Raw genomic sequence first — 17,669 nt, 5'->3', positions numbered from 1 at the left:
CCATCATCGGTTCACGTTATTTTAAAAGCTTGGTCATTATCTCGGCCAATGAATCAAAGTACATGAAATACTAACAACTAACAAAAATTCGCGTTAAAACAACTACTTTCGCCCATGACAACAATGTAAATGCATTCGCATTTTAAAATGTAACAACATTTGTTTGTAACGTTGCTGCCAATGAAATTTGCTTTGTTTTATTTTTTGCGGATATATTTCTTTGGTCATTCCCCAAATAAAGCGCCATTTTGTTAAGATACCATTCCATTTCTTGCAAAATGTTTGGTTTTATGTGTTGAAAGTTTTACAACATTTTGTTGTACAAAGGGATGCTAGAGATGAAAGTATAATAATCTCAAAATAGTTGATTTGATATTGTTTATAAATGGAAAGCTATAGCTGGAGATTCAAAACGGACTTGTTCTAACTATAACGGCAAAGAATCCAAAATTGGTAGAGCATTGGAACATGTATTCCGAAGATATTGCTGACTATACAGTATGGAGGTCGTCTGACACATTTGTCCTTCCACGTCAATCTTTAGTTAAGAATTTGATAATTTCTCTGAGTCTGTCAATACTTGTGATTTAGTGTCAGATTAAAAGGTTACAAAAACATACACCGCTCACAACATACCTAACTTTCATGTACCCCTTATTTTACTTATAATTGGGTAATTCCTTATTAACATCAAGTATTCTAAATGATTGATTCAACTGTACAAACTTGTTCTAACAACACCACATTTGGGTGTTACAAATTGACCAACATTTCTTGAATTGTTTTACTAAAGGAATTTGTTATTTTATCACTTAGTTCTGTTATCTCGTTTTGAGTATTTGCAAACTGTGAACGTTTTCCTTACATAGAAACTTAGATATTGTTAGGTTTGCACTTTTTGCATATTTGCTCATCGTGATTTTCATTGAAAAAAAGATACGAGTGGTAGCGCATAAACTGTTTTGGACGTCGCGTTGCATGAAGCTTTAGATCAGTTTTTTCTCACCTTAATGTTATGCTTGAAATACATATGTTCAGCATCTATGACCATATACACAAGACGTATCTTCGACTGCAGATATGGCTTTGGATTAGAATTGCTAGATTTTGAGAAAGTTGTTTAGGTAAACTTTTTTCTGTAAATATCATTGCTGTTGTTTGAAACTGGTTAACATGTTTACATACATAAGGTGACTTTACAAATAAAATAGAGACAACATAATCCATCTATCTTTGCAAGAATTATGGATTTTTACTAAAATCATGGTAAAAATTTTTCTACTTTATACAAAAAAATCAGTCTGAGCGTTCAGAAATAAGCGATTGCTCTTTAGTTGACATGTTATCTCTTTTTCATTTTAAACTGCAGATCATTTTTTCTTGTTTCTTTGCTTGAAACATGCTTAGTTTCCTATCGTGTGCTTAGAATTTCTGTTTACTCCTTTTTACTGAGTTCTTGCAATCTTGTTAAAACATTTCATCGAAAACACAAAGTCTTCATCATGTGGCTGCTGTTCGAAGATTATTGGTTGGTCTAAGTATTCCCAAGATTTTCAGGAAAATAGTAACGATTAGTGCACTTTTGTATTTTGGATTTCATAAGTCGTTACTACATGGCAAGTGTGTGACCTGATTGGTATGAATGTGTATCAAAGTTTATTTATCAACAGTTTATTGCTTGAATGTTCGAAATAATTTAATGTCGAGTGGATACGAAGTCCTCCTTAGTTTGACTTGCTATTTTGATCTGGATGGTAATGTCAAGTTTCAACCATGGACTAAATCAGTGTAGGCTTGTAGGACTTGGTGGAACTTAACTGATTTCAAGTCCTAAATAGGCCATTCTTCTAAAAAACAATGATAGGTACCACTTGCCTACGATGAATCATGGATAATACAATGTAAAGTTTGAACACAAATTACATTTTCGTAATTGAATGCTGCAGCAATAAAGTTTAAACCCTTAGTGAGAAGCTTTGCACAGTTCATCAGACCTATGAGCCAACAGGTAACTACCTCTGAAGACTTGAGTCTAAGGTGCTGATCGGAATTACTGTATTGATTGGTCTTAGGCATATCGGCCTGATAGATATTACAGAGACAAATATCGAGAACCATGTATATCGACTTGTTAGTGAGAGACAACATTGTCCGATGCCTTTATATACCTTCTGTAACTATTTTTAAGTTTTTGCGTAAGTCTCTGTACATGTTGTTGTGTGTATTTAATTTAGAAATACAACGTAAAACAATAAATTATTATAAAAACTTTCATTTATTTCCTTCACTTCAACTTTGAACTTTATCAATTTACAACTTTGTAATTTAAGTTTTGAGGGATTGGTGTTTATTGGAAGTTTTTTTCTCTTTAAAATATCGATTTAAGAATAATGGAGACGATATTCCAGTGCAAAAATAAATCGTCATTATCGATATCGTTTCTATCGATGTACGCAGTCCGAACTGACTAACCTGCAGTCACAAGTTACTTGTATGTGTGTATGACAGGAGCAGTGTAGTAAAATGAGTAACCCTAATCGTTAAACTAAGCATACACTTAAAATGAAAGAAAATAATGAATGAAATTTTTTGAAAATGACTTCAGACGTTAATCGATTTTGTAATTTTAGAAAGATCACAAATTAGACCATAATTAAACCATTTTTATTAGGCTGCGTTAAAGTGGAACCCTGTTTTTAATGGCCGCTCACATGTATGCCTCGTCAATTCGCCAACGTCTTTAAAGTTTTCAAAATGGGGTGAATCATGGCCCGCACAAAGAATCACACTATTGAGGGGTCATATGAGAGCCAAATATTTGATGGGTATGGAACAGTTCGTTGCACTGAAAGGTCAATTTCCACTGTTTACATTTTTCACACAGAGAAAACGGATCTGTTGCTATATATACTATTGAAATTTCTATGCAGCAATAATGCGAAATAATAATTGCATTTTTATTGGCACAGTTTTCTGACTGATATCTGATGCTTTAACCTGCTTAATTTTTAAACTTGCACTCTTAATTGGCGCACTGTTAATATATTTATTTGACAAATTAAAAGACTGTTTGTAGATAGGTGTTTAATTTGTGGTGTCTTTGTTAAATAGTTTCCCTCTAAATGCTGTATACTGATATATCATGAAATACAACAAACTCAGGACTAATTTTCAATAACATGTCAATATACGCCTTTACCCGTAGCATTTCATTCTTTAATGTTGACCAGTATCTGCTGTGGTCTGCACTGGGACAATAACGATGTGGTTGATGATGCCCCAGCGTGCATTACACACATATCAGGTTACTTCTCGTGGTTACATGTGATGTATCAATGTAGTCCCTTATGGAATGAATTGTAGGGGTCATTGGTGTCATGATAGTCCGTTTCGTCTATTCCAAATGGATGATTGGTTGTTAAGATATAGAATTTCATTTAAATGTATTTAATTATAAAGGTAAAGGATTTACATGGGACGGATCATTGAACATATGTGGTTATGCCAGTTTGCAGAAAACTTTGCATTGTCTTAAAATTAAGTGTAAGTGAGACAATCGTGAAGCCTGCCAAGCCACAATTTTCAGAATCGAACACGGGCCCTTAACATATACCCCTTCAGCCCTTAACCATGATTATTCTTTGGAAAATGCATAAAGTTATTGCTAAAGACCATTCTCATGGCCCCTTTTGATGAATGTTTTAAAATTTTCTCTTATTTAACAATTCATATTTTCCATTCTTGTGCTTCCTAGATGCAATGGTTTTCAACATTGAAATGTTAAAGTGTGAAATGAGGTGAATCCTTGATTGTTATTGAATGCGAACTGATAAGGGGTGAAAAGTTACTATCTCCATTTTCTAGTCCAAAATATATAGGGCTTTGGGATAAGGAAAGAACATGTTGATTCATCAGACCGTATTTTCTTTATAAGATGTAAAAAGTATTTAGTAGCATTGGTTATCACAAGGAAGTTGAATAAGAGTTCTGGAGCTTTGATGGCTGTTCGGTTTAAAACAAATCAATGAATTTATTATTAAGCTCATAAGTAATTATCTAAATGGCATATTAGTGTATTGAACAAGAGTGATATAATGTCAGATATTTCAGAAACAAAACGTTACACAAACATGTTAATTTGCATTACACTGAGTCTAAACTCCATGCTTAAACGTTGCATATCATGACTTAGACCCTTTTGCATAAACCAAATGACATAGAAATTAAATTTTATTTATACTTTTTCTTAAACTATTACTAAAAAAAAAAATTTTTTAGTTATTAAAATGAATATAAATTAAAAAACGACTTCGTTAATAGGGATCATCAAGCTGAAATTTGAAAACAATCACTAATTTTACAAATAAATGATTTTGAACATTTTTACCACTGAAACTTGTAAGGTTTGCAACGACAGCTCCTGGTGAGAAGACGAGTAAATATTGATATTAAATACTCTATCGATTGACAATTCAAGAATAAGCGAATCAATTTCTGAAAGTTATAAAAGGTGCGGCAATCACGTTTTATAGGGTTTTATATTTTTAATGAGAGATGGTCAAACATTGGCGGCGAAATTCGTTTCGGGTGGTTGCTTGACAAATTCGGTTTCAAGGGCGGAATTACTATATTACAGATTATCTGTAAATTTACAGATAATCTAAAATTTACAGATTTTTCGATCTGTAAATTTACAGATTGTGTGTATGAAAATTGATAAAATTACATTAATTTCCAAAACCGCAACTTGAAATTAATTTGTTTATTTACAGAATGCACAAATTAACATCATTTGTGAGTTTCAGCCATTTTTATTGACTTTGAATTTTTGGCATTTTCAAAAAAATCAAAGTCAACAGAAATGTCTGAAAGTTACAACTGACCTTTATTTATGCGTACCATAAGTAAATCAATTAATTTCAAGCTGCTATTTTGAGTCCAAGTAAGATTTTAGCAATTTTCAAACATTTGATCTGTAAATTTACAGATCGAAAAATCTGTAAAATTATAGATTATCTGTAATTTTACAGATAATCTGTAAATATACCACTTTCCTAGACCTGCTATTTTGAAATTATGAATAAGTTGGGTGGGAGACATGACATGATATCTGAGGAATTTCGAAGTTACTGTAAAACAAACATTTTTTTTAAAGTGACAATATATTAAAACCATGAAGTGCTAAACTCTTACTTTAACCTGTTAACTAAAAGACTAAAGTGGGAAAAGTTATCAGTATGTTCACGTCACAATTTTCGGTGCAAGCTAGATCTAGTATTCTATCATTGTCATCATGCATAACTGTGAAAAACTATAACATACATAATAAAGCTGAACTATCCGTGTAAATGAGTCGAGAGCTATTTTTCTATTTCCATTTATTACTTTTCTAAAAAACATATTGCAATTCACCAGGTGTTGGCAAAATTTGTCATTTTTGTGCACATGCCGTGACACATTAAAGAAGTCCGGACTATAGGTATGGTGTGCGCTTACGTAGTGGGCATTTACAGGGGTTGAACTACTCGGACAGATATACATATAACTTTATCATAAGTGCAACAAGAGAAATAGAAGTATTAATTATGTTATAATGTTATTTATTTACAAGGTATGTCTGACAAATGACATCAAGAATTCTTACTGACCTTTTAGAAAGCTGCAGTTAAGTACCTGATATTTTCCACTTTGGTTAATAAAAAAGCATTTTTAAAATAAATAACTGACTACAGAAGGTAATAAAAAATACCCTTGATGCAGAGAATGCTACAACCTACTAAACTTCAAAGTTTAAGTTTAAAATTATATTGAACATGTTTGCTTTAATTTAAGGTAAAAAATAAACAAGAACTATATGATAAAAATGGAATAATGTAGGTCATTTCGGACATGTTGAACAGTGAGAAAGCAAACGTATTGTACGTATGATTAAGCATGGATGATTTGCACTGTGAATACATGCTTTTTAACACTTAGCATATAATTCCACGAGTACATACTCATATACACATAAATGGGTGTGTGTGTCATGGGATTTGATCCGATAAGGCCGGTTCTAGAGCTGCAAGCTTTTTTTGAATGGTTACCGACTTCTATCCGCATTGCGCCTGGCATAGTGGTAGGAGTTGGGAGGTAATTGGAAAGCACAACCTGTGTCTCATAAGCCAAATTGGCTGGCCCTTTCAATAGAGGTGGCACTATAATAAACAAGACCTTTATCTTTATCTTTTATACACTAGGAATATGTTTGTTTTACATGTAAGATCAAAGCATTAACCCCTCTTGAAAATATATTGCATGTGACGTTCACTGTTGATATATAATTGTAATGATATATTTTCACATTACACCGAAAAAAACAAAACAAAGACCCGTTTACAAATTCATTTATATAAAAATATAAACAAACAAACAAACAGAAAACGGGAACAATGTTTATTTTGTTTGATGAGAGTAACACCGAAATGACACAATGAACTTTTCCCAGGTAGGTTTTGTTGGTGGGGAAAGATTCTAAGTGCCCCTCCAGACATTTTTTGGGGCTCAGACTAGTAACTAGATCGAGACACTAACCTCAGCTGGATGGCTTCCTTACGTGAAAAGTTTTACACATCAAGTTAAGTTTTCATCCCATGTTGGTGATAGTCGAGAATTTGAAGTCAGCGACCATGACCGTCACGTTTTTATACCCCCATTCAAAGAAGAAGGGGTATAATGTTTTGCAGATGTTGGTCGGTCGGTCGGTCAGTCTGTGTGTCGGTCGGTCGGAATGTAGACCAATCCGTTTCCGGATGATAACTCAAGAATGCTTGCGCCTAGGATCATGAAAGTTGATAAGGAGGTTGGTTATCACCAGCAGATGACCCCTATTGATTTTGAGGTCTGTATGTCAAAGGTCAAGGTCACAGTGACCCTGAATAGTAAAACGGTTTCTGGATGATAACTCAAGAACACTTGGGCCTAGGATCATGAAAGTTGATAGGAAGGTTGGTAATGGCTAGCAGATGACCCCTATTATTTTAAAGGTCAGTATGTTAAAGGTCAAGGTCACAGTGACCCTGAACAGTTAAACAGTTTCCGGATGATAACTCAAGAACGCTTAGGCGTAGGGTCATGAAAGTTGATAGGGAGGTTGATCATGACCAGCAGATGACCCCTGTTGATTTTGAGATTAGTGTTTCAAAGTTCAAGGTCACAGTGACCAGGAACAGTAAAATGGTTTCCAGGCAATAACTCTAGAACGCTTGGGCCTAGTATCAGGAAAATTGATAGTTAGGTTTGCCATACCAGCAGATGACCCCTATTGATTTTGAGGTCATTAGGTCAAAGGTCAAGGTCACATTGGCCAGGAACAGTTAAAACAGTTTCTGATCTTCTTGTCCAAAACCATAGGGCCTAGGGCTTTGATATTTGGTATGTAGCAAAATCTAGTGGTCCTCTACCAAGATTGTTCAGATTATTTCCCTGGGATCAAATATGGTCCCACCCGGCGGAAGTTAAAAAATTCACTCTTGTCAACAAGGCTAGGCTTGATATTTGTATAGACACATCTAGTGGTCCTCTACTAAGATTGTAATTATTCCGGGTCAAATATGCCTCCCGGGTCACATGGTTTATATAGACTTAATGGGAAAAAACTTTGAAAACATCTTGTCTAAAACCACAAGGCCTAGGGCTTTGATATTTTGTATATGACATCATCTAGTGGTCCTCTACTAAGATTGTTAAAATTATTCCCTAGGGTCAAATATGGCTCTGCCCTGGGGGTCACATGGTTTATATAGACTTATATAGGAAAAAACTTTGAAAAATCTCTTGTCCAAAACCACAAGGCCTAGGGCTTTGATATTTTGTATATGACATCATCTAGTGGTCCTCAACTAAGATTTTTCAAATTATTCCCTAGGGTCAAATATGGCTCCATCCTGGGGGTCACATGGTTTACATAGACTTACTGTGAAATCATTAATATTCGTGGGGGACTAATTTTCGTGGATTTCGTGGTTGAGTCAATCCACGAAATTTAATCCCAATGAACAAGTAAAATCCCCATTCATCTTATGTTCAAAAGTTGAAATCCACGAATTCACATCCCCACGAAATTGCCGTTCTGACCAAAACCACGAAATTAAGTGATTTCACAGTATATAGGCAAAACCGAAAATCTTCTTTTCCAAACCACAAAGACTGTAATGTAGCATCATTTAGTGGTTCTCTACCAAGTCTGTTCAAATTATCCCTCTAGGGTCAATTGTGGCCCCGCCCCAGGGGTCATATGGTTTATATAGACTTATATAGGGAACAACTTAGAACCTTCATGTCCAGAACTTACGTCATTCAAATTTGGACCACATGTATAGTTTTGAGTGGCAAAATGAACCTTGACATGAGTTGATCTTGACCTAGTGACCTACTTTCACATTTCTGTAGTTACAGCCTTCAAATTTGGACCACATGCATAGGCTTGTATACCGAAAAAAACTTTGACCATGTTATTGACCTAGTGACCTACTTTCACATTTTTGAAGGTACAGGCTTCAAATTTAGACCACATGCATAGTTTTTTGTTCCAAAATAAAATTTGACCTTGAAAATGGCTCGGTGGATGGTGGTAAGATCACTCTGTAATCTCTTGTTAGGTTAATAGGTTAAAGGTCAAGGTCAGATTAAACCAGAATGGTAGAACTTTTGTTTACAGTGAGCATATAATTTCTGTTCCTTGTGCAATTACTGAATGCATCAGGGGGGTGGCGGGCATTTCATGTTCGACGAGCTCTTGTTTTCTTGTTGTTTCTTTTTGCAAGTTGAGGTATTAGAGCCAGAAGGCTCCATCTTTATATTTGAAATTTTTACAGGATGACCAGTTTTTTGTCTAACAGGTTGGAAAAGTATAAAATGACCAACCTGATGCAGTGAAGTTACTGATATAGGGTTTATTTAGCATGATAAATACTTTTTTATTTCTTATCTAACCTAATTAGGTCATAATAGGCATAACTTGTTCTGGCACAAATAAATGTCTATTTCATGTTTATAGTTCATCATGCCAAAACATGCTATTGACTAATAGCAGGTTTTGTCACTGTGAATTTGACATAAAAAATGCATTTCTGGTAATGCTACAACACACTATTATTTGATAGCTGGTACACTGCCATCATAACGCAAATGAAATTATTGTCAAAAATCTGCTACAAACAATGTCACATTCTGGCATTATCAAAGTATAATGGCAACTTAAGGGTTTTAAGTGTTTAACATGCCATTCTGTGATAGCTGCTTTTGGTAAAATTTGTTTCTGCATTAAGGAACTTATTTCCAAGGCAAGAAACATCTATCACGTGCATGTTCAATCAGTGTTTACTAGTTCTTCTGTTTTGTGCATGTTGGTCTTTCTTTAAACACATATTTATGAAGTAAATATTGTTAAAAGTTAATTAATTCAAATAATTGAAAAGAAATCACGCATTAAGTGTCTTTAACAAAATGATCTGATGTTATAAGATTCTTTCACTGGTTATAGGTGCAGACGGGAATTTCCGGCTTCAAGGGTAACTGTTTAGGCGGTAACGGGGTTTCTACCGTGTTACTGCCTAAACTGTTACCTGAGAGTCAGATATTTCCATCTGCACCTATAAGCAGTGAAAGAATCTTTTTCTTGCATACCGATATCAAGATATAATAATAAAAATAGAATCAGTTGAATGGCTTTCTTTTTATGCCCCCGAAGGGAGGCATATTAGTTTTCAACTGTCCGTTCGTTAGTTAGTCACAACGTTCACTTTTTGCATGAAGGCACTTTACTCACGAACCACTGCAACCAGGACCTTCAAACATCACATGCTGATAGTACTCATTGAGTGCACGACCCCTACTGACTTTGGGGTCACCAGGTCAAGGTCACAGGGGCCAACGTTAAGTTTTTGCATGAAGGCACTTTACTGCGGACCGCTGCACCCAGGACCTTCAAACTTCACATGCTGATAGTACTTATTGAGTACATGACTCCTACTAACTTTGGGGTCACCAGGTCAAAGGTCAAGGTCACAGGGGCCAGTGTTAACTTCTTGCATGAATGCAATTTACTTGCGAACCACTGCACCCAGGACCTTCAAACCTCACATGCTAATAGTACAAAAGTCTTATTGAATACACAACCCCTATTGACTTTGGGGTCACCAAGTCAAAGGTCAAGGCACTGCGGGGGCATTTGTCACCATTAGTAACAGCTCTTGTTAGAACTATTTCTTATAGCAGCATATTTAAACAAAGTGTGGGAAATCAACCGGTCAAATATTCGAATATGAAAATCAAATTCAAATACATGTATTCATTAAACTCTGTAAATACTTGTGTAAATGTTCATATTTAAGAATATTTATGTCTTAACAGTTATTTGCAGTTTGGTGTAGACACCTAACAAAAGATAGTTTATATTGTGATTGCATTGATATTGTTCTAGAATTCAGTTTGTGTACACTATTCTAGTTGGCTGTTAATTGAAGAATATTTGATAAATCGTTATGTCTCCCACCACACAGTGGTGTGGGAGACATATTGATTTACTCCAGTCTGTGTGTGTGTCTGTCACAAAGCTTGTCCGCACTCTAAGTCGAACATTTCTCATCCGATTTTCACCAAACTTAAACAAAATGTGATTGACCATAAGACCTCGGCCAAGTTCGATAACTGGCCAAATCGGTCCAGGCGTCCGCACAGTCTAATTCAAACATTTCTCATCCGATCTTCACCAAACTTGAACAAAATGTGTTTATTTATAAGATCTCGGCCAAGTTCGATAACTAGCCAAATCGGTCCAGGCATTTCGGAGTTACGGCCCATGCATTATCGGCCTTTTTACTCTTGTCCGCACTCTAAGTCGAACATTTCTCATCCAGTCTTCACCAAACTTGAACAAAATGTGTTTGACCATGAGACCTCGGCCAGGTTTGATAACTAGCCAAATCAGTCTAGGCATTTTGGAGTTACGGCCCTTGAATTACCGAAAAATCCGCCTTTATACAATGGTCTGCTCTCTAAATCGAACATTTCTCATTCAATCTTCACCAAACTTGAACAAAATGTGTTTGGCCATAAGACCTTAGCCAAGTACGATAACTAGCCAAATCTGCCCAGGCACTTCTGATTTATGGCCCTTGAATTACTGATTGGATTCACTCATCCAGACCATCTAATTGGATCAACTCATCTAAACCATCTAGAGAAACTAGACATTTTTCATAGGGGCAGTTGTGGGAGACATGCGCTTTCTCAAAAGCATCCCTAGTTTATAATTGAATACAATGTATTCTGTAGGATAATACTGAGTATTTGTTATAACCATGGAACTGTTCTAATTATAAATAATTACTCAATATTTCAAGTGCAGGAGGTCAGGGGTTCGATTTCCGACCATTGCATGCCAGAAGCATGAAAAATGGTACTGATAGCTTCCTGTGGTACTCCATACTTGTGCCAATATTGATTATAATATGATGTATAATAAAGCTTGGGGGCCTCCATGGCTGAGTGGTTAAGGTCACTGACTTCAAATCACTTGCCCCTCATCGATGTGTGTTCGAGCCTCACTCAGGGCGTTGAATTCTTCATGTGAGGAAGCCAACTAGCTGGCTTACAGAAGGTCGGGTGGTTCTACCCAGGTGCCCGCTCATGATGAAATAATGCACAGAGCGGCACCTAGGGTCTTCCTCCACCATCAAAGCTGGAAAGTCGCCATATGACCTAAAATGTGTCGGTGCGACGTTAAACCCAACCACATAATAAAGCTTACATGTACGTATATATTTATGTACAGCGTGGTGTGATATTGGCCATCAACAACACAAGAGATCTGAGTATGACAGTGGGAAGATTTTATCTACCTTTCAACAAAACAACAGCAGAGGAGGCTGTGTACTCACTTCCGTATATTGACAATGCTGGTGGAGGTAAAAAAAATTGTGGAACATAATGCTTATTATGGTCTTTCCTATAAACATTTTTGTCATTACCTTAATTTTGTAAAGGCAGAATATGTGTAGTCTGTTTTGCATTGCTTTAATTCTGGAGCATATCAGTAATTTATATTTCTCTTGAAAGAAAGATTTCAATTTTGATGTAAAAGTATAATTGACCTTGCCACCAGAATTTAATATGTTAAGTTGCTTGTTGCTTTTCTTTTCAATTGCAGCATTTCAAATTGCCATATTCAAAGCATTTTTAGCTTACCTGAGCACAAAGTGCTCAAGATGAGCTTTTGTGATCGCCCTGTGTCTGTCATCCGTCGTTGTCGTTGTTGGTGTCATTGTCGTCAACAATTTGACTGTTAACACTCTAGGGGTCACAATTTTGGCCCAGTCTTAACGAAACTTGGTCAGAATGATACCCTCAATAAAATCTTGGTCTAGATCGATATTGGGTCATCTGGGGTCAAAAACTAGGTCACAAGCGCAAATCAAAAAAAGCTTGTAAACACTCTAGAGGTCACAATTTTGGCCCAATCTAAATGAAATTTGGTCAGAGGTCACCAGGTCAAATCAAAGGAGAAGCTTGTTAACACTCTAGAGGTCACATGTTTGGCCCAATCTTAATGAAACTTTGTCAGAATGTTACCCTTAATAAAATCTTGGACGAGTTTGATATTGGATCATCCGGGGTGAAAAACTAGGTCACCAGGTCAGATCAAAGGAAAAGCTTGTTAACACTGTAGAGGCCACATTTATGACTGTATCTTCATGAAACTTGGGTCAGAATGTTAATCTTGGTAATCTCAAGGTCCAGTTTGAATATGGGTCATGTAGGAGCAAAAATTAGGTCACCAGATCAAATCAAAGGAAAAGCTTGTTTACACTGTAGAGGCCACGTTTATGACCATATCTTAATGAAACTTGGTCAGAATGTAAGCTTGATGATCTATAGATCAAGTTCAAACTGGGTCAGGTGTGGTCAAAAACTAGGTCAATAGGTCAATTCAAAGGAAAAGCTTGTTAACACTCTAGAGGCCACATTTATGACTGTATCTTCATGAAACTTAGTCAGAATGTTAATCTGGGTGATCTTTAGGTCAAGTTTGAATCTGGGTCATGTAGAGTCAAAAACTAGGTCACAGGGTCAAATCAAAGGAAAAGCTATTTAACACTTTAGAGGCCACATTTATGACCATATCTTAATGAAACTTGGTCAGAATGTTAATCTTGATGATCTTTAGGTCAATAGGTCAGGTGAGCAATACAGGACCTTCATGGCCCTCTTGTTTAAAGAGTGATATTATTAAAGTTTTGATTTTTTATCTACAGTATGTTATGAATGTATGTTTTAGGTCTAACAATGAGTATCAGCATGGCATATCTACATAACAAGAAGCCTGTGGGAGTGTCGGGATCTGCTCATGGAGTACCTCGTACAAGTTATCACATACTTTAACCAGGCAGATAATTCTTACACTTTCATAATCAACGAGAATGGGTATACCATAATGCACCCCGCATTCACTCGACCAATCAAACCAGCCTTCAACCAATGCATATGGACATCTGGCATTTTGAGAATGTTCCAGGATTTGAAGATGTATGCAGCAACATGTTGAGGTACAAGATGGCATTTTTTTTTCTTACGGTAATAAATTCAGGATTATAAATATTGAGATATGAGTATAATATTAAGTAACTCATGTTCAGTTTTGATTTCTTTGAATTCTGTTTAATTATTAGTGGTAACAGCTCATTTATAAGATTATATTTGTTAGGCATATTGAAATGGTGTGAGTTTCAAGTAAGTATGCTACATATTAACCACATATGAGCCGTGCCATGGGAAAACCAACATAGTGGGTTTGCGAACAGCATGGATCCAGACCAGCCTGCGCATCCATGCTTTTCGCTAACAGTTTCTCTAATTCCAGTAGGTTTTGAAAGCAAATAGCATGGATCCTGACCAGACTGCGTGGATGCGCAGGCTGGTCTGGATCCATGCTGTTCGCAAACCCACTATGTTGGTTTTCTCATGACACAGCTCAATTAGGCAAGTACTTGTGATATGATGGTAGATAATGAAAGGGTCAAATTTTGCTTTGTCCCAGGTCCCAGATATGTATAGTATTGTTGTTGGAAATTGAGAAATAATTTGAAAATTTGTATTATATTTGTAGGCGTGCTGGAGGAGAACAGACAATGTAGATAAAAGAAACAGGCAATTATACTGGTGTTCTTACCACATACAAGGTTTTCCATGCAAAATATGTCTGGAAAAACATGCATAATGAAGACAGATTTTTTATGGTCAGATGTTACAGATGAAATATTACTTTGCTGTAAATTTCTATTCTTATCTTAGGTCAAATGATGTGATTGTTTATTTCTTTCCAAAAATACTTTGGAGACCTTTTACATATGGATCTCTAGGATTGAAGACAGTTTTTCATGAAAAGAATTATATTTTTGGATTGCAGGTTGACAATACACCATTTATTGTGGTGGTCAAGATCCTGCAGAAGTATGATAATGTCAAGCATCTCAATAACCATGGTAACAATTTCTTACAAACTTGTTAAAACCTGAAGACTCAAGATATACATTGATCTATATTTAAATGATTAAAGATAGAAATCTTAAACTTTGAACAAAAATGGCAAAAGGATGTGTCACACAGTTTTGAGATTAGGAAAGTGCTGAGTGAGTTTGATTTTGTGGTAATTAAATCAAAATTTGTTATCTAAATTCAGAAATGTTTAGAGCAGATGTAAATTTTATATGCAGTAAAACACTTACAGCATAGAGTCACAATGAGATGAGCAAAATGCATGAGTTTTCCAGGGTTTTGAACAATTCAAACATAATTCATGTATGAAAAACGACCATGGACCACAAATTGCTCGGATCAGCCCTGGTGCTTGAGCGAGAGATGTTTCACTGGAAATGTAAAAAACTTAATTAGCTTTGAAGAAACTCCACATGCTTGCACAATTTGATTATCAAATTAGATGTTGCATGTAAGAGTATATATGTTTATATTTAAACAGTGAGCCTATCTGACCTAGTGTACCTTGGAATAGATATTTTACCAACCAACAAAATGTGCCTACATCTGAAACAGCTAGCTACAACAGGTAAATAACCACTATGTCATACATTTTGTACAGTATAATGTAATGTTAATGTCACATGAAGAGCAAGAGCAAACAAACATTTTTAGCTCACCTGTCACGAAGTGACAAGGTGAGCTATTGTGAACGCTTGATGTCCATCGTGCGTAGTCCGTCGTCCGTCAACAATTTCTAAAAAAATCTTCTTCTTGAAAACTTCTGGGCAGAATTACACAAAAGTTCACAGGAATGATCCTTGGGTTGCCCTCTTTCAAAATTGTTCAAAGAATTGAATTCCATGCAGAACTCTGGTTGCATTGGCAACCGAAAGGAAAAACTTTAAAAATCTTCTTGTCCAAAACCACAGGGCCTAGGGCTTTGATATCTGGTGTGTAGCATCATCAAGTGGTCCTCTACCAAAATTGTTCAAATTATCCCCTTAGGGTCAAATATGGCCCCACCCGGGGGGTCACATGGTTTATATAAACTTACATAGGGAAAACTTTGAAAATTTTCTTGTACAAAACCACATGGCCTAGGGCTTTGATATTTGGTATGTAGCATCATCTAGTGGTCCTCTACCAAGATTGTTCAAATTATCCCCCTAGGGTCAAATATGGCCCCGCCCCGGGGGTCCCAAGTTTTACATAGACTTATATAGGAAAAAGCTTTAAAAATCTTCTTGTCTGAAACCATACGGCCTAGGCTTTTGATATTTGGTTTGATGCATTGTCTTGTAGTCCTCTACCAAAATTGTTCAAATTATGCACCTGGGGTTAAAAGAGGCCCGGCCCTGGGGTCACTTAGTTATTATTTGAGTTATATAGGAAAAATACTTTAAAAATCATCTGATCCTATTTCCAAGACTGTTTAATTATAATTAATGATGACCCCAAGTGATATGATGTCATTTGACCGTGACCTTGACCTACTGACCTACTTTCTTGTTTTTTAAGATACAGCCTTGAAATGTTGATGACATACACAGTTTTGCACACAAATCGTAAAACTGAATTTCATTGACCATGAATGTGACCTATTGACTTTCTTAATATTTTATCATCAGTTTGACATTTGAAACATGTAGCTCAATCATATTACTTAGGTGAGCAATCCAGGGTCATCAGGACCCTCTTGTTTTGTTTGTAATATTACCGTGTATGTCTTGGCAGTAATATCTTTAGCACTTAGCCTGCTAAGTTTCTAAAATTTTGTAATTGCTGTATCATTGTTAAAATTTGCACATATAGAAATGAAATGTGCATTTTGCAGATAAAGCAGCTCTTAAAAAATTCAGGACTATGATTATGTCTCACCACACAATGGTGTGGGAGACATACTGATTTACTCCAGTCTATCTGTGTGTGTGTCTACCTGTCTGTCACAAAGCTTGTCCGCACTCTAAGTTGAACATTTCTCCTCCGATCTTCACCAAACTTCAACAAAATGTGTCTACCAATAAGTGCTCAGCCAAGTTCGATAACTAGCCAAATTGGCGTAGGCACTTCGGAATTATGGCCCTTGAATTACCAAAAACACTGAGATTTCTTGCGTAGTTTTGTCCCCAAACCGGAGACATGCGCTTTTCTCAAAAGCATCTCTAGTTATTCTGTGAACAAGGCTGTAGCAACTTGAATATCTGTCATTGTTAAGACTTTAGTTTCAGATATTAATTGATTAATATAGACCCAGAAAGTAGGTTATTTTGTGCCTCATTGTGCTGAAAGTCTGGAAAACATGAACAGGACCTGACGTATTATTAGGATTGTGAACATCATGTGACATAGAGTATGATTGTGAACAGGAGTAGAGGTGTATTCTGATTATGAACATTCTGTTACAGATTCCAGCACAGTTTTCCTGTCAGCCAATAGTTTTATGAACCCATTTGAACATCTCAATCAGGGAGTAAACAAGAGAACGGTGCAGAGTCATGTGGCTTATCTGAAAGATGATACGCACCTCATTAGCATCCCAGGACTTAAGGTATAGAAACTGCATTTTACACTTTTTTTTTGCATTTCATCACCTCTGACAGTTCAAAACTGTATTTAAAGAAAGAAGACTTTTATCTTTTAATTGATACATTACTGTATACATGTAGTTGTTTTACTAAGAAGGAAATTTAACAATGGTATAATCAGTACTTATTTTTGCCCATAAAATTTGGAAACTGATGTCATTTTTGGCATCATGTTGGTGTCTTGTGTCTTTAACCTTTAGCCTGCTGGCGGCAAATGATACTGCCTTTGCGACCAGTGCAGACCAAGATCAGCCTGCACATCCGTGCAGTCTGATCATGGTCTGCACTGTTCGCCATTCAGTCAGTAAATTTTCAGTAAAAACCCCTGTGAATAATAAGTGGTACTACCCAAATTGAATAATGATCAGTCCATTTTAGAAATATAGCAGGGTAAGGGTTAAAAATTGTTAACATTGATATTTTACATGATTAATTAAATGATGAATTTCTTGTATCTAAACACAATTAACATCTTTGAAATGGCAAAGATGTGCCTTATATGGTTACTAGGACTCCTAAGTCTCTACATGCACTTGGTCGAAGCCCTAATGCTGTAGGTTAAGTCGT

General features: G+C 35.9%; 1 protein-coding gene across 11 annotated transcripts in view; it reads left to right on the top strand.

Moving 5' to 3' along the window:
- Positions 1 to 17,669, top strand: part of LOC123538647 (roundabout homolog 2-like) — a 35,992-nt gene that overhangs the window by 343 nt on the left and 17,980 nt on the right. For 5 of the 11 annotated variants that reach the window (XM_053529608.1, XM_053529607.1, XM_053529603.1 and 2 more), the window contains exons 2-5: positions 11,816 to 11,948; positions 13,319 to 14,522; positions 15,017 to 15,103; positions 16,923 to 17,065. The gene's annotated coding sequence lies outside the window, so the exon portion shown is untranslated. The remainder of the gene's footprint in view (positions 1 to 11,815; positions 11,949 to 13,318; positions 14,523 to 15,016; positions 15,104 to 16,922; positions 17,066 to 17,669) is intronic. The other 6 variants (XM_053529605.1, XM_053529602.1, XM_053529606.1 and 3 more) reach the window with 6 other exon arrangements.

This window comes from Mercenaria mercenaria, chromosome 18 (genome assembly GCF_021730395.1).
Source record: "Mercenaria mercenaria strain notata chromosome 18, MADL_Memer_1, whole genome shotgun sequence".
Classification (NCBI taxonomy): domain Eukaryota; kingdom Metazoa; phylum Mollusca; class Bivalvia; order Venerida; family Veneridae; genus Mercenaria; species Mercenaria mercenaria.
This window is presented reverse-complemented; position numbering and strand designations above follow the sequence as displayed.